Below are 24,370 nucleotides of genomic sequence, written 5' to 3' on the forward strand. Positions count from 1 at the left end.
AAACGTGTCTCGGGCCACTTACACATGAGATGGGCTTGTGGGCCCTGGGCCCAAGCCCAAAACCCACAAGCTTAAACCTACACATAATATATTAGAATCTTATCAAGATTTACAAAATCTACACAAGATTTATAAAATCCTATTAAGATCTCAACAATCTACTCAAAATCTCTGCAAAGATTATGTCTCAAAATTTAGGAACACAAGATCTCTTCAATCACAAACTCTCTATAAAAACCTTTCATCATCTTACTATAATCACACACACACACAAATACAAGAAAACCCTTATCCTTCTTCTGTTACCTTCTTCATACACACAGAGACACACACATAGAGGGTGTTTGGGGTTCCTTATTTTGAGGGTAAAAGGACTTTTAAAGGGCAAAAGGACTTTTAAAGGGCAAAAGGACTTTTGAAAAATGTTTGGCTTTCCTTTTGAAGGGCAAAAGTCCTTTGTATTTGCCAAAAGTCAGGATTTCGTGATTTATTTTGGGCAAAAGTCCTTTTGCAAAAGTTAAAAATAAGCTAAGCCAAACATGCCCATATAAAACACCTTATCTTCTCAAACACATATACATAATATACATAACACAGACAAAACACCCACATATGAAAATCAAATCTCATCCATCTCAACAAACCATCAACACACTCCCTCATCCTCTCCCCCTCTGATGAAGATGAACGGCCGGACTCCGGCCAGGCATAGCGGAGCCGGCGACGGCGGTGGTGGCTCTGAACGACGGCAACACCCACCCCCATATCCTTCATCTCTTTCATCATGCCCGACGAGCAGAATCAGCCGGCCACCACCACTTTTGGGTGGTGGCGTGCGACAGCGACAAGCAGAAAGAAAGAGAGAGAGGATTCGGAAAGAAAGAGAGACCGGAGTAGGTGAAGCGACGGCGGCAAACAGCGCCGCCGTCTACGGTGGTGATACGGAGGAGCGGCGACGGGGGGGTTAGATGGTTTTATTCAGCTGATGTTGTGGATTCGGGGCTTAGATTCAACAGATTCGTGGTTCGGGTTCTGAGATGGTTTGAGTTTGGGTTCAGATTCGTGTTCAGGTTTTAAGTTCATCTCAGATTTCATGCTCGGGTTCTCGGGTCAGATTCCGAGTCTCGTTTCGGCGGGTTTTCGTGTCCCGTTCGGGTTCAGTCAACAGATGGGTTCAAGTCAGCTGGTCAGCTCGTTGTTCGGGTCAAGCGGCTTGGTCAGACGGTCCGGTTTGGTTAACTCGGTCAAACCGAGTCAACTCGGTCAAACCCGCTTAACTCAGCCAACTTCCTTCGGCATCTCGACACGAAGATTCGGTAAAGATTTAGGACGAATATTATTTTCATTGATTATTCCTTATTTCATACGTGAAAAACGAGCTTGAACCGAACAAAACGATGAGTTATTAGTTAATATTTTTTTTTAATATTAACTTGGTCTTATTTATTATTTCGTTTATATAAACTGGCTATGCATAAAAATGGTTGAGTAAATTGTTGAATCTTGATAAAAATAACGACACTTTAGTTGTCGGGGCCATCAAAAGACAGATGAAACTCTGCCCGTTTTTCTAGAAAATCCGTAAAATAAAGCGTGTTTCATTATAAGACGAACTATCCTGTTCAAGTAATTTTTTTTAACAAATACAAGTGTAACAATACTTTCGACAACACTTTTACAAGATACAAAAACGACAATTCGGAAACTATTTACAACAATAAACATAGTTACTTTAAACTTCAAAAATTCGACGATTCTTATATAAAAATAAATATAGTTTCTATATTTATTTCGAATAACAAACAACCCGATGTCTTTTTATAAAAATAAATATAGTTTATATCTTTATTTCGAATATCAAACAACACGATTTCGTCTTATAAAATAAATGTAGTTTATATATTTATTTCAAATATCGTACGACGCGAATTCTTTTATAAAAATAAATATAGTTATATATATATTTTCAAACATAACAACTCGACGATTCTTCTATAAAATGAATATAACTTTTTATATTCACTTCAAAGGCTAAACGGCATATACGCATATTTCGATACTTATCATACGAGTCACATCAGATAATGCGAGTTGTTATATATTATTTTCATACGAATACTTGATACATACGCGTACGACATCTCGAGACGACTAGCGCGCTTTTATCAATATATTTATATATTTTACATAAATATTTATATATTTTAAACCTCGCGAGAACTAAGTCTTTTCAAGACTTATCAATTATCGACAATAAACGAAACATAACAAGTATAACTTCTTCGTTTCTTTCAAGCTAACAACAAACCGTCGAATCGTTCGGTCAACGATTCGGTAGAGCTCGGTAACACGTAGTTTAGTTACCGCTTTTATTTAGAAACTTATAAGATATTCCGTGTTAGGAATATTGTAGAATGCACGCTAGCGAGTCTCGTCTTGGAAACGACATTACGAAGTCGTAATTAGCTAGCTTTGCACAAGACAATCCAGGTGAGTTTATAACCCCACCTTTTTACGGTTTTACATTTTTCTAAATGTTTTCGGGTTGAAAAGACATGCACTTTTTGCAAAGCATACAAGGTTTTCAATAAACAAGAATTACATATTTCTAAACCATTTTAGAAGCAAGTTTTCACTGACACAAATGGTTTACGAAAAGCTTATGTTTTATACCGGTTTTTTTTCAAACAAGCGTATTTTTCGAAATGTGCATACACACGAATTCTAGTTTTCTAAACTACGGGAAAATACAAGTACAAAGAGATACATTAAACTAAGGAATGACACAATAGATCATGTCACGAATAGGGTAACATAAGCACCATTAATCAACAATATACCTAGACCGCAGAACAAAAGGTTAGATCTAATGGGTTTTCGGGCAGCCACACTCTTGGTGAAAACTAGTACCAAGTAGTGCTTTTGTGTCTCAGTCGTGAATTGACAACTAGAAAATGCCTATGGTTTGGATGCTTCCTATGTCGTGTCATATGTTAATGGCCTTGCAAACCATTAACAATCTTATATTCCTTACATATACATAACTCAGTTTCAATACATCATTACAAATTACATACTATGTTCTATATAAATTCAAAGCACAGATGCATGTCGTCAATGTCGGGGTGGACATTGACGGTTATACAAGTTTTCCAAACACAAGAGTTTACAAAAGCAAGGATTTTTGCGAATATAATGCGTTACAAATACAGAGTTTACATACAATTTGACATGAAAATGATTTTAAATTCGTTTTCTCAACAATATTTCAAAAACCGGTTATTCAAAAAGATTTATTTCAAATCTTTTTCAAATCAAACTATGAACTCGCTCAACTTTATGTTGATTTTTCGCATGTTTCTTTCTCAGGTTGCATTTCAAAGTTAAGGCACGGTTGGAATAGGAGAACCATTGAGGATTCGAGTACTTAGTTGGCGTTCGTTTTCTAGAAGTCTTAGCTTAATTTGCTTCCGCTGTGAAATGAAGATACCAGTCCAGTCAAGCCAGCTCTGATATTTCAGGGTGTGACAGATTGGTATCAGAGCTATAGGTTATAGCAAATTAGGTTTATGTAGAGATACCTAGGCTCTAACCTCACTTTCCTCTGGGAACTTAGAATATTAAAACCTGAACACATACAGAACGCCTAAGACTCGAATATGGTCTCCAACCGTTGCCGAAAAACAAACATTCAAAATTTTGCTTTCAAACATACGCTAAAGTGGTGTTTTACACACGGTACACAAAACAGTCGCATACAGTACATAAAACTCTGAGAGTTTAGGAAACATGCATTTAAGACCTTCGGAAACTCATGTTGAAGTTCATCACGTAGGAACCACGTTTATTAACTCGGACAAACGCCATTATTATGTCATCCATGCTATTTTAAGTAACCGAGCAGGTAACCTACGCAAAACAAAGTTCGGGCGCGCAAATTACACGAAACTCAACCTATACGTCAATGGAGGTTGAAGTATGTCATGTACGAATATCGAGGCAAGGTCTTTGAGAAGACATGATGGCGCGACTGTATGACGCAAGATTCCGTCAGCAGGAGGACTACCGAATCATGATGCGGCAACTTGTCACGCGATCCTGCAACGACAAAAATCACGCCAGGAGAAGACGTATGTCTCCGCATTCCCCCTATCGCATTAACGACGAATACGCTATGTTCGACATTCTCTGGTAATGTCACCTAACAACCGGTTATCACATGCAACCCCAGGTAAAGTCCTTAAGTTTCTTTTATTGAAATTCCGACTTTTGCATCTAGTGAGTAGATTTTCACATCTCTACTCCTCTTAATGGTCATTGTATCACGATCATTTCTTTCATTATAACGAATACTCGTTGCTTTATTTCTTGAGGAATACATATGTTACGCATGCATTGTTTGTTACGCATGTGGCTTCGTTTCGAATAAGCGTTTCATTTGTTCCGAGTCATAGTGGACTTGTTTGGTCTATGACTCCATTAAGTTGTTTGTTGATTTCGACACCTTGTGATGGTGTTTTCACTAATTGAGGCTTGCACTAATCTCGTTTACATATCTCATGCACGGATTTAAATTATTTATTTATTGATTTGCTTTAAATTCGCTTTGATTTATCATATTACAGCAGTCTTAACACAATCATGTGTTAAGGCAATGGTACACAAATTCATTCTATATTCCGGTGTACCTACTAAAGTTTCTTTCAACATCGATCGAATATTTTGCGATATTTATTGCTTCTTCGTCTTCGATCGAAAAAAGTGTTTCTTTGATGTTCCATTTTCAATTGAAAATTCTATGATGTCATTTGAAACAAACTTTCAGATTCACTTTGTTGCGCTTTCATTTGATTTCAAACACGGTGAATTTGTTTGAACACCGATATTATTGAATTATTTAAATCACTACGACACCTTGTGGTGTCAGTACAAACTGGTAGCTTAGGCTAATCATGATTGAGCGATTTATGCAAACACGGGTGATACTTGTTCGATCACCGCTATATTTGAATTGTTTCATTCACTACGACACCTTGTGGCGTCAGTAGAACTTGCAGCTTGCGCTGATCATGATCGAGCTTTTCATGCAAAACTATTTTCTTGAACTTGATGATTCTAATTTCCATTTAGTAGATGTTATCGTTTCTAGAATTCATTTGCATATTGTAAACGTCCACTTGGAATTCTATTGGTTGAAATTCCTCTTTTATTGGACCCCTGTTAACTTGGTCACATTGATGACTGTATCAGTATATCTCGTTTCCTTTGACATTATTCGTATTTACTTACGCATAACGTAACTCTAAGGAGTTAACGTAATCTAAATTTCGAGTACGAAATTTTATTAACAGGGGGAGAATGTGACAACCGGTGATTTACGGCTTTTAATTACGCGATTAACAGACGATTAACGCGACTACGATGGATACCGACATTATTTTTTTACACGTTTCTTTTTAACTCTGAAATGTTATTTTACTAGGCTATGGTGATTTCGGTTTTAAAAACGTGTCTCGGGCCACTTACACATGAGATGGGCTTGTGGGCCCTAGGCCTAAGCCCAAAACCCACAAGCCTAAACCTGCACATAATATATTAGAATCTTATCAAGATTTACAAAATCTACACAAGATTTATAAAATCCGATTAAGATCTCTACAATCTACTCAAAATCTCTGCAAAGATTATGTCTCAAAATTTAGTAACACAAGATCTCTTCAAAATCACAAACTCTCTATAAAAACCTTTCATCATCTTACTATAATCACACACATACACACACACACACAAATACAAGAAAACCCTTATCCTTCTTCTGTTACCATCTTTATACACACAGAGACACACACGTATAAAACACCTTATCTTCTCAAACACATATACATAACACAGATAACACACCCACATATGAAAATCAAATCTCATCCATCTCACCAAACCATCAACACACTCCCTCATCCTCTCCCCCTCTGATGAAGATGAACGGCCAGACTCCGGCCAGGCATGGCGGAGCCGGCGACGGCGGTGGTGGCTCTGAACGACGGCAACACCCACCCCCACATTCCTCGTCTCTTTCATCATGCTAGACGAGCAGAATCAGCCGGCCACCACCATTTTCGGGTGGTGGCGTGTGGCGGCGACAAGCAGAAAGAAAGAGAGAGAAGAGTCGGAAAGAAAGAGAGACCAGAGTAGGTGAACCGACGGCGGCAAACAGCGCCGCCGTCTACGGTGGTGAGACGGAGGAACGCCGACGAGGGTTGGATGGTTTTGTTCAGCTGATGTTGTGGATTCGGGGCTTAGATTCAAGAGATTCGTGGTTCGGGTTCTGAGATGGTTTGAGTTTGGGTTCAGATTCATGTTCAGGTTTTAAGTTCATCTCAGATTTCATGCTCGGGTTCTCGGGTCAGATTCCGGGTCTCGTTTCAGCGGGTTTTCGTGTCTCGTTCGGGTTCAGTCAACAGATGGGTTCAAGTCAGCTGGTCAGCTCGTTGTTCGGGTCAAGCGGCTTGGTCAGACGGTCCGGTTTGGTTAACTCGGTCAAACCGAGTCAACTCGGTCAAACCCGCTTAACTCAGCCAACTTCCTTCGGCATTTCGACACGAAGATTCGGTAAAGATTTAGGACGAATATTATTTTCATTGATTATTCCTTATTTCATACGTGAAAAACGAGCTTGAACCGAAAAAAACGATGAGTTATTAGTTAATATTAACTTGGTCTTATTTATTATTTCGTTTATATAAACTGGCTATGCATAAAAATGGTTGAGTAAATTGTTGAATGTTGATAAAAATAACGACACTTTAGTTGTCGGGGCCGTCCAAAAACAGAGGAAACTCTACCCATTTTTCTAGAAAATCCATAAAATAAAGCATGTTTCATTATAAGACGAACTATCCTATTCAAGTAATTTGTTTTTTAACAAATACAAGTGTTACAATACTTTCAACAACACTTTTACAAATACAAAAACGACAATTCGGAAACTATTTACAACAATAAACATAGTTATTTTAAACTTCAAAAATTCGACGATTCTTATATAAAAATAAATATAGTTTCTATATTTATTTCGAATAACAAACAACCCAACTTCTTTTTATAAAAATAAATATAGTTTATATATTTATTTCGAATATCAAACAACACGATTTCGTCTTATAAAATAAATGTAGTTTATATATTTATTTCAAATATCGTACGACGCGAATTCTTTTATAAAAATAAATATAGTTATATATTTATTTTCAAACATAACAACTCGACGATTCTTCTATAAAATGAATATAACTTTTTCTATTCACTTCAAACGCCTAAACGGCATATACGCATATTTCGATACTTATCATACGAGACACATCAGATAATGTGAGTTGTTATATATTATTTTCATACGAATACTTGATACATACGCGTACGACATCTCGAGACGACTAGCGTGCTTTTATCAATATATTTATATATTTTACATAAATATTTATATATTTTAAACCTCGCGAGAACTAAGTCTTTTCAAGACTTATCAATTATCGACAATAAACGAAACATAACAAGTATAACTTCTTCGTTTCTTTCAAGCTAACAACAAACCGTCGAATCGTTCGGTCAACGATTCGGTAGAGCTCGGTAACACGTAGTTTAGTTACCGCTTTTATTTAGAAACTTATAAGATATTACGTGTTAGGAATATTGTAGAATGCACGCTAGCGAGTCTCGTCTTGGAAACGACATTACGAAGTCATAATTAGCTAACTTTGCACAAGACAATCCAGGTAAGTTCATAACCTCACCTTTTTACGGTTTTACATTTTTCTAAATGTTTTCGGGGTGGAAAGACATGCACTTTTTGCAAAGCATACAAGGTTTTCAATAAACAAGAATTACATATTTCTAAACCATTTTACAAGCAAGTTTTCACTGACACTGTCACACCCTGGCTTTGCGGAAGCGTGGTTAATTCGGTGTGACTTCTTAATACCATAGCTTAATCATAACAAAGCTATATGAATTAAAACATGCAAGAATCATCCATTAAGTTTTAAAAACCAAATACAGTACCATTGTTTTAAAACGGGATCACGCCCTAACAACCATAACCTTGTTCAACAAACATTACAACTTAAACATAACATAAACACAGTTTAAGGACTGTGACTTGTCCAGGAAAGAGTCACATTCCCTAAACCCCGGATGACCTTGGAAACTAGTGCAGCGGGAAAACGTGCCATACCGTGCCAGACCTTTTAATTCCCTGAAATACATGTAAGTTGAAAAATCAACAATAATGTTGAGCGAGTTCATGTGTAAGTGAGTAAATAAACCTTTGTATTTATCAAAAATCCTGGTATGTAGCAAATAAGGAAAAAGAGATCACCAATGGTTTGCAAGGCCATTGATATGTGTGAAGTGCAAGTAGGAAGACTCAAACCTAGCGGATTTTGCGTTGGGCACAAAGTCACCCCGAGGTCCGTTATGCTGGGCCTGGGGCTGGGCTCGCTACACCCAGATAAATCTACCGCTACTGTCCCTCGGTCCTACAATGAGGATTAATGGCCTCAAGTTGCGCCTACCCACTCACATGATCTAAGTAGTAACCCTCCTTACGCTAACCATACCATGTGTAAAAGTACTCGTAATCATAGTAACATGTATTTCACCCCCGCAGTTTAGAAAACTGAAAACAGTTAAGAGAAAAGGGGGACATGAACTCACAGTCAGTGCGTCTCTACCAAGTACTCCGAATGTCAGCTGTGCGACGACCTACATGTACTAATTCTATTAGACGGATGGCCGTGCCTTAGCTTTATAGTTTAGGTTTTTGGGAAATAGTTAGACAACTATTTCATGTTTATATTTTGCATGTACTTGGTAGTTAATCTCCTTCCCAAGGATGGGGGATTTAATACATGTGCGTTCAATTTATAACATTAAGTCTCACTTAATATATTTTCATTTCTAATTCCAAATATAAATATTTTTCTCAAAAATATTATATTTCCATTTCACATAATTTTTCCCCAAAAATAATACGTTGATAAAATATTCGTTCACAATCATTTCCGTATAATGCGTAAGTTCCGTTTTAGTAATCGTGTGGTAATAATAATTACCGTTGTAACTTATATGTTTATCGTGAAAGCGTTCGTATTATTTTGGATTCGTCAACGTTTGTAAATATTATTTTTACTCTAAAAATAATATTTGTGTATTTTCACAAAATAATCATAAACAGTGTTGTGAAAAATTATATTTACCAAATATATATTTATCACGTTTAATTTTGTGAAAATCCCACCTCCGAATATTTGTAAATAAAGTCATGGCGAAATATATTTTGAAAACATATCAAAAATAATTCTAACACTTGTAAATAATTCTAAGTGTTATGCTTTTAGAAAAAATTCGCCAGAGTTTCCCCTGTAACTGGAGGTGGCCACGCTTTCAAGCGTATCATTTTCTTTTACAAAAATCATTTCAACAACTTCTTGATTCAATCAAACAATTTCTGACACATCAAACTAGTCGACAAGTATGTAAATTGCATAATCGCATGAACTTGTAGTTTTTCCGAAAACTATAGTGTAGATCCCGTTATATTTTGTGGATCTTTGTATAAAATAGTTTAATCTCGTAAAAACCTCGTTTTTAGAATAAATCCATCTTTACATCTTCCCGTCATCTTTTACAAAGATCGTTATTTTGTCGAAACTTTCCATTTCACAAGTGTTTATACACTTGTGGTTTGTAAAAATCATGCTTGTTAGTGTGTTATCCGACTTTTAGAAAACATGATTTTCTCGACACTTGGTCCTTTGAAAATACCACTTGCAGATACGTAGATCCGCTAGTTTTAAACACTATTTTACAAGTAAAAATACTTTTACACAAGTTCATGTTTCTCGTGTGGTAGAGTTTCACCTTTTAACCCTTGTACCGTCCGAAACAATCTTATGTCAAGACCCATGATCTTAACCAAACCGGGTTAAATGGTGATCCGAGCTACCACAACGTAGATCGGGCTTAAATATTCACAACTTTCAAATACTACAACTTTTACACAACTATTATGCTTTTAACCAACAAGATTCATGTTTTTAGTAGACTTTAAAGCTTCAAAATGCAAGTTTCCGAGTTTTAACCGTTACAAATCTTATTAACCACCTTAGATTAGTTTGAGAGAGTGTTTTAAGTGTTATACCTCTAGCTCGGGGCTAGGGAAGAATCTATGCAAAGAAGAGGTGGATAAAAGCAAAGTAGAAAGGTCCTTCGCCTTCCGTTAGCTCCAAGACTCCTCGTATGCGACCTTGAACACTTGAATGAACTTGGAATGTAATGATTGAAGTTGGATGATGGATGGATGGAAGTGTGGGTGCTCGGCCGAGAGTTGAGCAAGAGGGAGAGAGAGAGAGCTTTGAGTGAGGTGTGTAATGATAATGATCTCTTGTGTTTAGTGTAGATTTTATAGGCAAAATCAAGTTCACGATCCATTGGTTACTATGTCTTCAAGATATTAGACAACAAACAATAAAATAATCAAGGGTGTACTATGGTGTCCCCTCTAGTTATGGGGCCGGTTACAAAGGGGGGGGGGTCTTGGTTCGATCTCAACTAGATTAGTTGGTGTTTAGTTAGTTTAACTAGGTTAGATTAGGGGTTAACTCGGTTAGTGGTGTGATGTGTTCTAATGCGGGTGTTAGGGTATTCAGGGACCCTAACTGGCTCAGAAAAAGACCAATATTGTTACTGTCAATATTTTTATGTTCCGGGTAAAGTCCGGTTGTTCGGTTGGATAGTAATCCGTTAAAGTGCTTAAGTAAGCTTTTAAGTGTCGTAAATAACATTTTTAGTGACACAACTTATTTCTCAAAGTGTCAGGAATATTTTCCTCATGTTTTGGCACTTTATTAGTTAGCCAGAAGCTGGTATGTTAATTAAAGTGTTGTGTCTTGTGCTTAGAGTACGTTTTAGGCACATCCAGTCATTATATCTTATTCCTAGAGACGCAGTTCTGCAACCCTTGTATCCCTACACTCACTATGGGTGTAGTAAAATATTTCTGGCTCATACAGGCCCTTAGAGGCAGTGTCTGCCTGATGCTGGCTTTATCAGCATGTTCAATAGGTTATCCGTTCAAATGCTACTGTGCTTTTGTGCATCATGTTTGTCACTAAGGTTCAACATGTAAATAGTGTAGTGACAGTATGTAAAGTATGATGCAGGAATATACAAGTACTAGAAATCAAGTAGCAGTTCATCAGCAATTTCAGTTAAGCACAGTAATTAAGAAGCAATTAATTATTAATTAAATTGTACGGATACCTGGTTTAGTGAGGGTTGTCACATTCTCCCCCCGTTAAAGAAATTTTGTCCCGAAATTTTAAGTTCTGCTTGTAGAAGCAGGGTTCTCAGGAAATAGGTGGGGGTATTTCTCTTTCATTCGGTCCTCACGCTCCCAGGTGAATTCAGGACCATGTCTAGCATTCCAACAAACTTTGACGAGCTTGACACTGCTCCGGCGGGTCTTGTTTACTTTCCAATCCGTGACCTCAACAGGTTCTTCAACGAAATGGAGCGTGTCGTCAACATGAATTTCGTCGGTGGGAATGGCAACGGTAACTTGTGTTGGACTCTTCTTCAGATTGGATACATGGAATGTATCGTGAACACCATTTAGTTCAGCAGGTAAATCCAACTTGTATGCTACTAACCCGATTCTTTCCAAGATCTTGAACAGTCCAATATACCTTGGATTCAACTTCCCACGCTTCCCAAAGCGTGCCACACCCTTCCAGGGTGATACCTTCAACAAAACCATATCACCAACCTCGAACTCTAGAGGTTTCCTGCTTCGATCCGCGTAGGCTTTCTGCCGGTCACGAGCCGCACTGATGCGATCTCGTATCTGTGCGATCTTATCTGTGGTTTCCTGTACTATGTCAGGACCAACCAACTGTCTATCACCTGCGTCAGACCAATAGAGCGGTGATCTGCATTTGCGCCCATATAAAGCTTCGAATGGCGCGGCACCAATACTGGTGTGATAGCTGTTGTTGTATGAAAACTCAACCAGAGGCAAATGTTTATCCCAGCTACCGCCCAAATCCATCACACATGCTCTCAGCATGTCTTCTAGCGTCTGTATCGTCCGCTCACTTTGGCCGTCGGTTTGCGGGTGAAAAGCAGTGCTCAGATTCAACTTTGAGCCAAAAGCTTCCTGGAAGGATTGCCATATCCTCGATACGAACCTTCCGTCTCTATCGGAGATGATTGAGAGAGGTACTCCATGGCGTGTAACAATCTCTCTCATGTAAATTTCGGCCAGTTTGCTCGTATTATCCTTCTCGCGGATAGGTAAGAAGTGTGCTGACTTCGTTAAGCGATCCACTATTACCCAAATAGTGTCATGGCCTCTTGGCGTTCTTGGCAACTTCGTAATAAAATCCATGGAGATTTGTTCCCATTTGCACTTTGGAATCTCTGGTTGCTGCAGAAGTCCCGAAGGCTTCTGGTATTCCGCCTTAACTTTGGCGCATGTTAAACATTTGCTCACATAAATAGCAACATCGCCTTTCATCCTAGGCCACCAATAGTAATCTTTAAGATCCTGGTACATCTTATCCGCTCCAGAGTGGATAGAGTACCGCGACTTGTGAGCTTCATCGAAAATAACCTTCCTTAAACCACCAAACAGAGGAACCTAAATCCTTTTCTCAAAACACAACGTTCCTTCCTTGTTTGGTACCAATAACTTCTCCATCCCACGGAGATACTCTTCTTCAAGGTTTCTCTCCTTGAGAGCTTCTCTCTGCGCGGCACGAATGCGCAGAGGAAAATCGGTTCGAATAACCATTTCCAAAGCCCTAACCCTTATGGGCTTGATCCTCTCTTTTCGACTTAGGGCATCGGCGACCACATTCGCCTTCCCTGGATGATACTTTATCTCGCAGTCGTAGTCATTCAACAACTCAACCCATCGTCTTTGCCTCATATTCAACTCCTTCTGGTTGAATATATGTTGCAGGCTCTTGTGATCTGTGAAGATTGTACACTTTGTACCATAAAGGTAGTGTCTCCAGATCTTTAAAGCAAAAACCACTGCGCCTAGTTCCAAATCATGTGTGGTATAGTTCTTTTCATGTACCTTTAGCTGGCGTGACGTGTAGGCAATAACGTTTTGGCGTTGCATCAACACACAACCCAATCCTTGACGCGAAGCGTCACAGTATACCACGAAATTATCAGTACCTTCCGGTAGTGCTAAGATTGGCGCGTTGCAGAGCTTATCTTTCAATACCTGAAATGCTTCTCCCTGTTTGATTCCCCAATCAAACTTCTTATCCTTCTGGGTGAGGAGCGTCAATGGTTGAGCGATCTTTGAAAAATCCTCAATGAATCTGCGGTAATAGCCAGCCAAACCCAAGAATTGCCGAATCCCGGTTGGCGTCTTTGGCGTTTCCCAATCCTTGATCGCCTCGATCTTTGTGGGATCAACATGTATTCCATCTCCATTCACCACGTGCCCAAGGAATTGCACTTCTCTTAGCCAAAACTCGCACTTAGAGAATTTGGCGTACAACTGTTCTTTCTTTAGCAGCTCCAAAATGGCTCTTAAATGCTGCTCGTGCTCAGCCTTCGTCTTTGAATAAATCAAAATATCATCGATGAATACAATCACGAACTTATCCAAGTACGGCTTACAAACCCGATTCATCAAATCCATGAACACTGCAGGTGCGTTTGTCAAACCAAACGGCATAACGAGAAACTCGTAGTGTCCATATCGAGTTCTGAAGGCTGTCTTCGGGATACTCTCCTCCTGTATCCGTAGCTGATGGTATCCAGATCGAAGATCGACCTTTGAATAAAAGCTTGAACCTTGTAGTTGGTCAAACAGATCATCGATTCTTGGCAGGGGATACCTATTCTTGATCGTCAGCTTGTTCAACTCTCTGTAGTCAATGCACATACGGAAACTACCGTCTTTCTTCTTGACAAACAAAACTGGAGCTCCCCAAGGCGAGAAGCTTGGTCGGATAAATCCCTTGTCTAACAACTCTTGAAGTTGTGTCGACAGTTCTTGCATCTCAGACGGAGCAAGTCTGTAGGGTGCCTTAGCCACAGGCGCGGCGCCTGGAACTAAGTCAATGCGGAACTCCACTTGCCTTTGAGGCGGCAAGCCAGGCAAATCTTCTGGGAAGACTTCTGGATATTCCCTCACGACAGGGATGTCTTCGATCTTTGGCTCAGCAGCCTTCTTATGTACAATGTGTGCCAGGAAGGCAGCACATCCTTTCTGTAAACATTTTCGTGCTTTCAAGCAGCTGATAATCCTCAACGGCGTCTCACGCTTCTCTCCGTGAACAAAAACGGTCTCACCATCTTCATTCGGAATACGAACGACCTTCTCATGACAAACTATCTCGACCTTGTTACTTGATAACCAATCCATCCCTACTACCACGTCGAAGCTTCCCAACTGGACTGGTAGTAGATCTAGAGCGAATTCACGCTCTCCCAATTCGATTTCGCAACCTCGAATCACCTCATTAGCTTCTACTAACTTCCCATTCGCCAATTCAATCGAGTACGGAATATCTAACTTACTAGCGGCTAAACCAAACATATTCTTAAATTCTAACGACACGAAGCTATAATCGGCGCCAGTATCAAATAAAACGGATGCATAGCGTTGGTTTACAGGGAACGTACCAGTGACAACATTGGGATCCTGGCGCGCTTCCCTTGCTTCTATGTTGAAAACCCTTCCACGGGCTTGGTTCAACTCCGGGCAATTCCTTTTGTAATGCCCAAGATCACCACAATTGAAACATCCGGGCCTCTGCCCGTTTCCACCATTGTTTTCAGCTTGATTGTTTCTCTGATTACGATTCATGGCTCCCGCTTGGTTTGCATTATTGACCCGATTCCCATCACCTCCATTGTTTCCTTGTGGGCGGTTCCCAGTACCACCACGGTTATTTCTATTCCCAAATCCTCCTTGGCCTCCCCGGCCAGCGCTAGCCCAACAAGAATCCTTTGAATGGCCAGTCTTTCCACAAGCTTCACATATTTTCAGCTCGCAACGACCAGAGTGATGTCTTTGGCATGAGTTACACTTGGGATGTGTACCCATATATCCCTTACCTTTCCTCCTACTACCAGCTGTATCCTGTGCTGGTGCGTTTTGCTCTCCTTTCTTAACCACCACCCTGGTGCCCTGCTTGAAGTTTGAAAACTTCCGCTTGTTCCCTCCTGATGACTCCACATGAGTCTCCTTCTTCTTAGGCTCAACTTCATCAAACTTGTTCAAATGAATCGCCTCCTCTGTAAGAGCCACGCTCAAATCAATGGCTTCAGTGATAGTCGCAGGTTTGGAGGAGGTCACCATGCTTATGATTTGAGGAGCTAGTCCCCAAATGAAACGTTCAATTCTCTTGAACTCAGGAGTGACCATGTAGGGTACCACATGCGACAAGTCGTGGAATCTCTGAACGTACTCTGCTATCTTTGGGCCTTCCATTTTCAAATGCCAGAACTCGGTCTCCAATCTCTGGATTTCAGCGCGGGAACAGTACTTTTTGCGCATGAGTTACTTCAGTTCGGTCCAGTTCAGCGCGTAGGCTGCAGCTTCGCCAAGTGTCTGTACTTGCAAGTTCCACCAGGATAGGGCTCCATCCAAAAATAGCCCAGAGATATAGGTGACTTGCTGATCCGGTGCGCATTTGCTCATGCGAAGAACTGATTCAGTTTTCTCAGCCCAGCGGATAAAGGCGACAGCACCTCCTGTGCCATCAAAGTTTACGGGCTTGCAGTCCAAGAACTGTTTGTAAGTGCACCCATGAGGTGGATTGTTATTGTTGCCAGTGTTGCCAGAGTTGCTTCCACTCATTCCTCCTTAAGAGGCAGCATATTGAGCAATAGCAGCAGCAATGACTTGCTGTAGTTCGGCCTGAGTCGTAGGCATTTGCTGTTGTTGACGTCTCGGCGGCATCTTCTAAAGATGTGTTTACGTCGGTCAGGCCATAATATAACGTACGTATAATAATAGTAATAACACATAACATCTCATGTTATCAATATATCACAAATATGGATCACACAACATCCCATGTCATAAATATTATACACACAACATCCCATGTCATAAAAATATACACACAACATCCCATGTCATAATAATGTAGATAAGCAATCAAGCGAATCAAATATGATGAGAATACTGCGATTGCTATATATCCAGACCACAGAATAAGTGTATCAGTACATCACTGTGTCATACAATCATCAATCAACTAGGGGCTACATCACCCCTGTCCAAAAACTATATCAAGTCAGTGTCAAATACAACAAATATGTGTCAACAAAAGTCAGGATCATCATGTAGTCTCCAAAACTGCTGTGCAACCAAAAGCAATCGTGGTCCTCTCACCAACGTCTACACAAGCAGTACTGATGAGCTCTATACAGATGGCGGTGGAGGAGGGGGAAGGTAAGTGTAAAGCAAGCGACGTAACTGGAGCCAGTCCTCCTCCATAGCTCGCTGAGTACGGATGACAGAAGCAACCTGCTGCTCTAGTGTAAAGAGGCGAGCAACATAATCTGGGGGTAATGATCGACATGGCTGAAGAGGAGAGTGTGTCTGACCATGGCATGAACATGGTGGCAGCTGAGCTCTCTCAAGCTCCTGGAGACGCTGCGTGTGTGACTCGTGCTGATAAACGAAGGACATCAAAACGTCCTCTATAGTGTGTCCCACATGAAATGGATGGTAAGGATCAGTAGGTGGCATGACTGGTGGTGTCGACCAAAGCAAAGGCTCACTGGTGGGGTCAAACGGTGCCACATGAAATGGTGAAGCAGAGGGTGGAACAGATGACATCTGGGGCATGAAGGGGATAGACATCGGTACGTGCCCAAAAGGATGGGCTGAAGAACCCTCTACAGGCCTCGCTGGAGGTACAAACTAAGGAACCTGAAAAGAAAAATCAACATGTCGTGTAACAGGGATCTGAGGGGGCAAAGGTGGAACATCCTCATCAGCAGGTATCCAACCGTGCTGTGCATGCTCATCCGGTGGATCCATGTGGTCTGCAAACAGTGCGTGCTCAGGCTCAAGTGGAACGGGATCAAATGGGGGAGCAACAACAGGGTGAACAGGTGCAATGTGCTCAACAGGATGGTCAACAGGTATATCAATAACAGGTAGAGGAACAACAGGGTCAGCAACAACGACATGGTCGCCCTCCAAATGATCATCAACGGGCGGGTCAGCTAGAACAGGCTCAACAGGGATGCCAGCATGTACGGGGTCATGCTCAAGCATAGGGTCTGGAGCAGCTGCCTGCTCAGGAGCCAAGGCAGGCTCAGGGTCATCAAAAGCCATCTCGAAATCAAACTCGGGATCAATAGGATCAACTGGATCAGCGGGATCCTCCATGGGCTGGTCCATCGGGATAAACTCAATATCATGATCCGGGTCGAATCCCGGAGGAAAGATAGGATCAGAATCCTCTATGTCATCATGGTCAAATGCAAAGATGGGAATAGGTGCGGCAGAGGATGCCTGGTCAGGGTCCGAGTCGTGTGCAAAGTGCTGTGCGCTCACCTCGTGAGATGGTGCGGATGCCACAGACTCAAAGGAGTCTGGGACCGGTGAATGCGCGGGTGAGTCCTCGGCAGGAGCACCAGCGATCATCAGAAGATCGCCAGCAGGAAGTAGGGCTGCGTCCGGGATCTCATCCTCGATAGGCTCATCCTCAAACAGATCGATATCGCCGTCAGCCTCGGCGTCAAGAAGTAAGTCATATGCTGGATAAACGGCTAAAGGTATAGGAGCCGGAATCACTACTAGAGGTAGGTACTCAGCAGGAGGGCCATCTGCAGGCTCATCAGCACCCTCGGGTAGTGCGAAGGGCTGGAAATCATCCTCGTCCGCGCTGGTAGAATCAGAAGTGTGCACCTCGTACTCGGAGGACGTGAGGTCATCAGATACGATAGGTCTGGGTCCAGTGGTGTCCGAATCACCAGTACCGGCTGAATCCATGAGTCTGTAACATAGACATAAATATGCACAAATAATCAGTCACACAATCAAGTAATCACATAAGTTACCAAGTAAGATATCACATAATCCTCCTAGTCCCACTAGCCTCCCAGCCTCCCAGACTGCTCTTCCTAGTCCCACTAGCCAATTCTCCCAGCCTCCCAGACTGACTCCCTAGTCTCACTAGCCAATTCTCCCAGCCTCCCAGACTGACTCCCTAGTCCCACTAGCCAATTCTCCCAGCCTCCCAGACTGACTCCCTAGTCCCACTAGACAATTCTCCCAGCCTCCCAGACTGACTCCCTAGTCCCACTAGCCAACTACCTCGATCTATTAGATCGAGCCTCGGCCTCCCAGACCGAGCCTCAGCCTCCCAGACTGAGCCTAAAAATAATAAATAAAATGCGCTCAACATTTGTTTATAAAAAGGTTTTGGATCTGGACTTAAGTGGTATGCAGTAAAAATGTTTTCGTGAGAGCCCTAGTGATCATAGTCTAGACTCGAGAAGAAATCCTAGTTCGCTATGATCAGAGCTCTGATACCAAGCTGTCACACCCTGGCTTTGCGGAAGCGTGGTTAATTCGGTGTGACTTCTTAATACCATAGCTTAATCATAACAAAGCTATATGAATTAAAACATGCAAGAATCATCCATTAAGTTTTAAAAACCAAATACAGTACCATTGTTTTAAAACGGGATCACGCCCTAACAACCATAACCTTGTTCAACAAACGTTACAACTTAAACATAACATAAACACAGTTTAAGGACTGTGACTTGTCCAGGAAAGAGTCACATTCCCTAAACCCCGGATGACCTTGGAAACTAGTGCAGCGGGAAAACGTGTCATACCGTGCCAGACCTTTTAATTCCCTGAAATACATGTAAGTTGAAAAATCAACAATAATGTTGAGCGAGTTCATGTGTAAGTGAGTAAATAAACCTTTGTATTTATCAAAAATCCTGGTATGTAGCAAATAAGGAAAAAGAGATCACCAATGGTTTGCAAGGCCATTGATATGTGTGAAGTGCAAGTAGGAAGACTCAAACCTAGCGGATTTTGCGTTGGGCACAAAGTCACCCCAAGGTCCGTTATGCTGGGCCTGGGGCTGGGCTCGCTACACCCAGATAAATCTACCGCTACTGTCCCTCGGTCCTACAATGAGGATTAATGGCCTCAAGTTGCGCCTACCCACTCACATGATCTAAGTAGTAACCCTCCTTACGCTAACCATACCATGTGTAAAAGTACTCGTAATCATAGTAACATGTATTTCACCCCCGCAGTTTAGAAAACTGAAAACAGTTAAGAGAAAAGGGGGACATGAACTCACAGTCAGTGCGTCTCTACCAAGTACTCCGAATGTCAGCTGTGCGACGACCTACATGTACTAATTCTATTAGACGGATGGCCGTGCCTTAGCTTTATAGTTTAGGTTTTTGGGAAATAGTTAGACAACTATTTCGTGTTTATATTTTGCATGTACTTGGTAGTTAATCTCCTTCCCAAGGATGGGGGATTTAATACATGTGCGTTCAATTTATAACATTAAGTCTCACTTAATATATTTTCATTTCTAATTCCAAATATAAATATTTTTCTCAAAAATATTATATTTCCATTTCACATAATTTTTCCCCAAAAATAATACGTTGATAAAATATTCGTTCACAATCATTTCCGTATAATGCGTAAGTTACGTTTTAGTAATCGTGTGGTAATAATAATTACTGTTGTAACTTATATGTTTATCGTGAAAGCTTTCGTATTATTTTGGATTCGTCAACATTTGTAAATATTATTTTTACTCTAAAAATAATATTTGTGTATTTTCACAAAATAATCATAAACAGTGTTGTGAAAAATTATATTTACCAAATATATATTTATCACGTTTAATTTTGTGAAAATCCCACCTCCGAATATTTGTAAATAAAGTCATGGCGAAATATATTTTGAAAACATATCAAAAATAATTCTAACACTTGTAAATAATTCTAAGTGTTATGTTTTTAGAAAAATTTCGCCAGAGTTTCCCCTGTAACTGGAGGTGGCCACGCTTTCAAGCGTATCATTTTCTTTTACAAAAATCATTTCAACAATTTCTTGATTCAATCAAACAATTTCTGACACATCAAACTAGTCGACAAGTATGTAAATTGCATAATCGCATGAACTTGTAGTTTTTCCGAAAACTATAGTGTAGATCCCGTTATATTTTGTGGATCTTTGTATAAAATAGTTTAATCTCGTAAAAACCTCGTTTTTAGAATAAATCCATCTTTACATCTTCCCGTCATCTTTTACAAAGATCGTTATTTTGTCGAAACTTTCCATTTCACAAGTGTTTATACATTTGTGGTTTGTAAAAATCATGCTTGTTAGTGTGTTATCCGACTTTTAGAAAACATGATTTTCTCGACACTTGGTCCTTTGAAAATACCACTTGCAGATACGTAGATCCGCTAGTTTTAAACACTATTTTACAAGTAAAAATACTTTTACACAAGTTCATGTTTCTCGTGTGGTAAAGTTTCACCTTTTAACCCTTGTACCGTCCGAAACAAGCTTATGTCAAGACCCATGATCTTAACCAAACCGGGTTAAATGGTGATCCGAGCTACCACAACGTAGATCGGGCTTAAATATTCACAACTTTCAAATACTACAACTTTTACACAACTATTATGCTTTTAACCAACAAGATTCATGTTTTTAGTAGACTTTAAAGCTTCAAAATGCAAGTTTCTGAGTTTTAACCGTTACAAATCTTATTAACCACCTTAGATTAGTCCGAGAGAGTGTTTTAAGTGTTATACCTCTAGCTCGGGGCTAGGGAAGAATCTATGCGAAGAAGAGGTGGATAAAAGCAAAGTAGAAAGGTCCTTCGCCTTCCGTTAGCTCCAAGACTCCTCGTATGCGACCTTGAACACTTGAATGAACTTGGAATGTAATGATTGAAGTTGGATGATGGATGGATGGAAGTGTGGGTGCTCGGCCGAGAGTTGAGCAAGAGGGAGAGAGAGAGCTTTGAGTGAGGTGTGTAATGATAATGATCTCTTGTGTTTAGTGTAGATTTTATAGGCAAAATCAAGTTCACGATCCATTGGTTACTATGTCTTCAAGATATTAGGCAACAAACAATAAAATAATCAAGGGTGTACTATGGTGTCCCCTCTAGTTATGGGGCCGGTTACAAGGGGGGGGGGGGGTCTTGGTTCGATCTCAACTAGATTAGTTGGTGTTTAGTTAGTTTAACTAGGTTAGATTAGGGGTTAACTCGGTTAGTGGTGTGATGTGTTCTAATACGGGTGTTAGGGTATTCAGGGACCCTAACTGGCTCAGAAAAAGACCAATATTGTTACTGTCAATATTTTTATGTTCCGGGTAAAGTCCGGTTGTTCGGTTGGATAGTAATCCGTTAAAGTGCTTAAGTAAGCTTTTAAGTGTCGTAAATAACATTTTTAGTGACACAACTTATTTCTCAAAGTGTCAGGAATATTTTCCTCATGTTTTGGCACTTTATTAGTTAGCCAGAAGCTGGTATGTTAATTAAAGTGCTGTGTCTTGTGCTTAGAGTACGTTTTAGGCACATCCAGTCATTATATCTTATTCCTAGAGACGCAGTTCTACAACCCTTGTATCCCTACACTCACTATGGGTGTAGTAAAATATTTCTGGCTCATACAGGCCCTTAGAGGCAGTGTCTGCCTGATGCTGGCTTTATCAGCATGTTCAATAGGTTATCCGTTCAAATGCTACTGTGCTTTTGTGCATCATGTTTGTCACTAAGGTTCAACATGTAAATAGTGTAGTGACAGTATGTAAAGTATGATGCATGAATATACAAGTACTAGAAATCAAGTAGCAGTTCATCAGCAATTTCAGTTAAGCACAGTAATTAAGCAGCAATTAATTATTAATTAAATTGTACGGATACCTGGTTTAGTGAGGGTTGTCACAGACACAAATGGTTTACGAAAAGCTTTTGTTTTATACCGGTTTTTTTCAAACAAGCGTATTTTTCGAAATGTGCATACACACGAATTCTAGTTTCTAAACTACGGGAAAATACAAGTACAAAGAGATACATTAAACTAAGGAATGACACAATAGATCATGTCATGAATAGGGTAACATAAGCACCATTAATCAACAATATACCTAAACCGCAGAACAAAAGGTTAGATCTAATGGGTTTTCGGGCAGCCACACTCTTGGTGAAAACTAGTACCAAGTTGTGCTTTTGTGTCTCAGTCGTGAATCGACAACTAGAAAAATGCCTATGGTTTGGATGCTTCCTATGTCATGTCATATGTTAATGGCCTTGCAAACCATTAACAATCTCGTATTCCTTACATATACAGAACTCAGTTTCAATACGTCACTACAAATTACATACTATATGTTCTATATAAATTCAAAGCACAGATGCATGTTGTCAATGTCGGGGTGGACGTTGACGGTTATACAAGTTTTCCTAACACAAGAGTTTACAAAAGCAAGGTTTTTGCAAATATAATGTGTTACAAATACAGAGTTTACATACAACTTGACAAGAAAATGATTTTAAGTTCGTTTTCTCAACAATATTTCAAAAACCGGTTATTCAAAAAGATTTATTTCAAATCTTTTTTTAAATCAAACTATGAACTCGCTCAACTTTATGTTGATTTTTCGCATGTTTCTTTCTCAGGTTGCATTTCAAAGTTAAGGCACGGTTGGAATAGGAGAACCATTGAGGATTCGAGTACTTAGTTGGCGTTCGTTTTCTAGAAGTCTTGGCTTAATTTCCTTCCGCTGTGCAATGAAGATACTAGTCCAGTCATGTCAGCTCTGATATTTCGGGGTGTGACATAATCACCCTAAAAATAATCTAAACAACCATAAACAACCTCAAAACACACGAAATTTCAAATCTATTTAAAAATTTTATTACCCTTTTTCTCCTATTATATCAACTAATATCATCAAAAAAACATAAAAACTTACCCTTTATCGGATTTCGGTTGGTTTGGTGTCAGACGACGGTGGTTCACGGCTGCTGATGACGTGCTGTTGTGGCTGCTGTGTTCGCTGATCGCTGGCAGGAGACGACACAAGAGAGGAGGGCGGGAGGAATTCTAAGAGACTATTGGGCTTATTATTATATATATCAAATTACATCGCATGATTGCGCTAGTGGTTTTTTAGGTTTACAAATTTGGCCACCGTAGTTTGTCTTTTGAAATTGTTGCACCAATAAAGTAAGAGAGAGATTGTTTCCTTCAAAACCCTGTGCACACAACTACATGCAACCCCTATGCACACAACTACATGCAACCCCTATGCTCTCCTTCTTCTTCGATTACACACACACCCACCCTGATTCCCACCTCTTCACCAGCGATTAGCTGGTGCCGGCCGAAATTCCCGCCACCGGCGCCCCCTCTCTCCGGCCGTCGCTCACCCACAATCACCTGCAACTCCTCGATCACCTGCAAACCCCCTTCATATCATGTCTCCGGCACACATACACCACACGCACACCCTGGTTTCTTCCGGCAACGAGACGCACAGAGAGAGAGAGAGATTGGGGATCGACACGGAAGACCAGAGTGTGAGAGAGAGAGGAGGAACACGCTGACGTCACTCCGGTGGCCGGAAACGGCGACTAGGCCAATGACGCCACATGGAGATGATTATGATGACGGTGTCGTTGATGATAACCTCATTTCTCCGGTAAGAGCACCGGCGTTCCTTCGATTTTTTTTTGGTAAAAATTTCTACTTAAAAACAAAGCAGACCCGTTACCATTTACAATTTACACATTCAGGTACGATGCTATGTTGATAGTAAAATTGTCAATTTCTGCTTTATGTGTTTTAATATGATCTTGGTGCTACTTTCGATCTACTTCATAAACATCATAATTTTCCAAAGACTAGATCTATAGACGCCTTAATGCTTGCAATAGCAGCTTGCTGAAGCACTTGAGAAGCTTTTCTTTCTTTCTTTAACTCATTTAATCAGCCTTTAGTATATGCTGGTAGGTTTTTGCCATTTTGATTATGGTTTGTGTTTCATTTTGGCATTGACTAAAATTGTTCAATTTTTGTTTACCATAACATCCATGTATAGATGTACTGAGAAAAAAAAACCTCAATTTAAATGGATAAATGCATAATTTCATGTTTTTAAGTGTTTGCTTCCAACAATGCAAATCTACCCATCTCAAAGAAATCATCTTATTCATGAATAACAAGGCAATCGTGATATTTTGAAGTATTCTAAAAATTTAGCCAAGCAAAGGATTATTAATTCTTAACAAAAATAGGTCGAAGC

At 40.1% G+C, this 24,370-nt stretch overlaps 1 long non-coding RNA gene across 3 annotated transcripts; it reads left to right on the top strand.

The window, feature by feature from the left end:
• The first annotated feature begins 549 nt into the window (after positions 1-549).
• LOC110940464 lies at positions 550-24,370 on the top strand. 3 transcript variants are annotated; one of them, XR_002593187.2, is made up of 5 exons: positions 550-1,316; positions 2,403-2,490; positions 3,370-6,609; positions 7,685-7,772; positions 22,743-24,370. It is a non-coding gene; the product is annotated as an uncharacterized LOC110940464 (long non-coding RNA). The 3 variants fall into 3 exon arrangements; XR_004892487.1 differs by having other exon boundaries at positions 7,696-7,772; XR_004892486.1 differs by lacking the exons at positions 7,685-7,772; positions 22,743-24,370 and having other exon boundaries at positions 3,370-6,726.

This window comes from Helianthus annuus, chromosome 5 (assembly GCF_002127325.2).
Source record: "Helianthus annuus cultivar XRQ/B chromosome 5, HanXRQr2.0-SUNRISE, whole genome shotgun sequence".
In the NCBI taxonomy this organism is placed as follows: domain Eukaryota; kingdom Viridiplantae; phylum Streptophyta; class Magnoliopsida; order Asterales; family Asteraceae; genus Helianthus; species Helianthus annuus.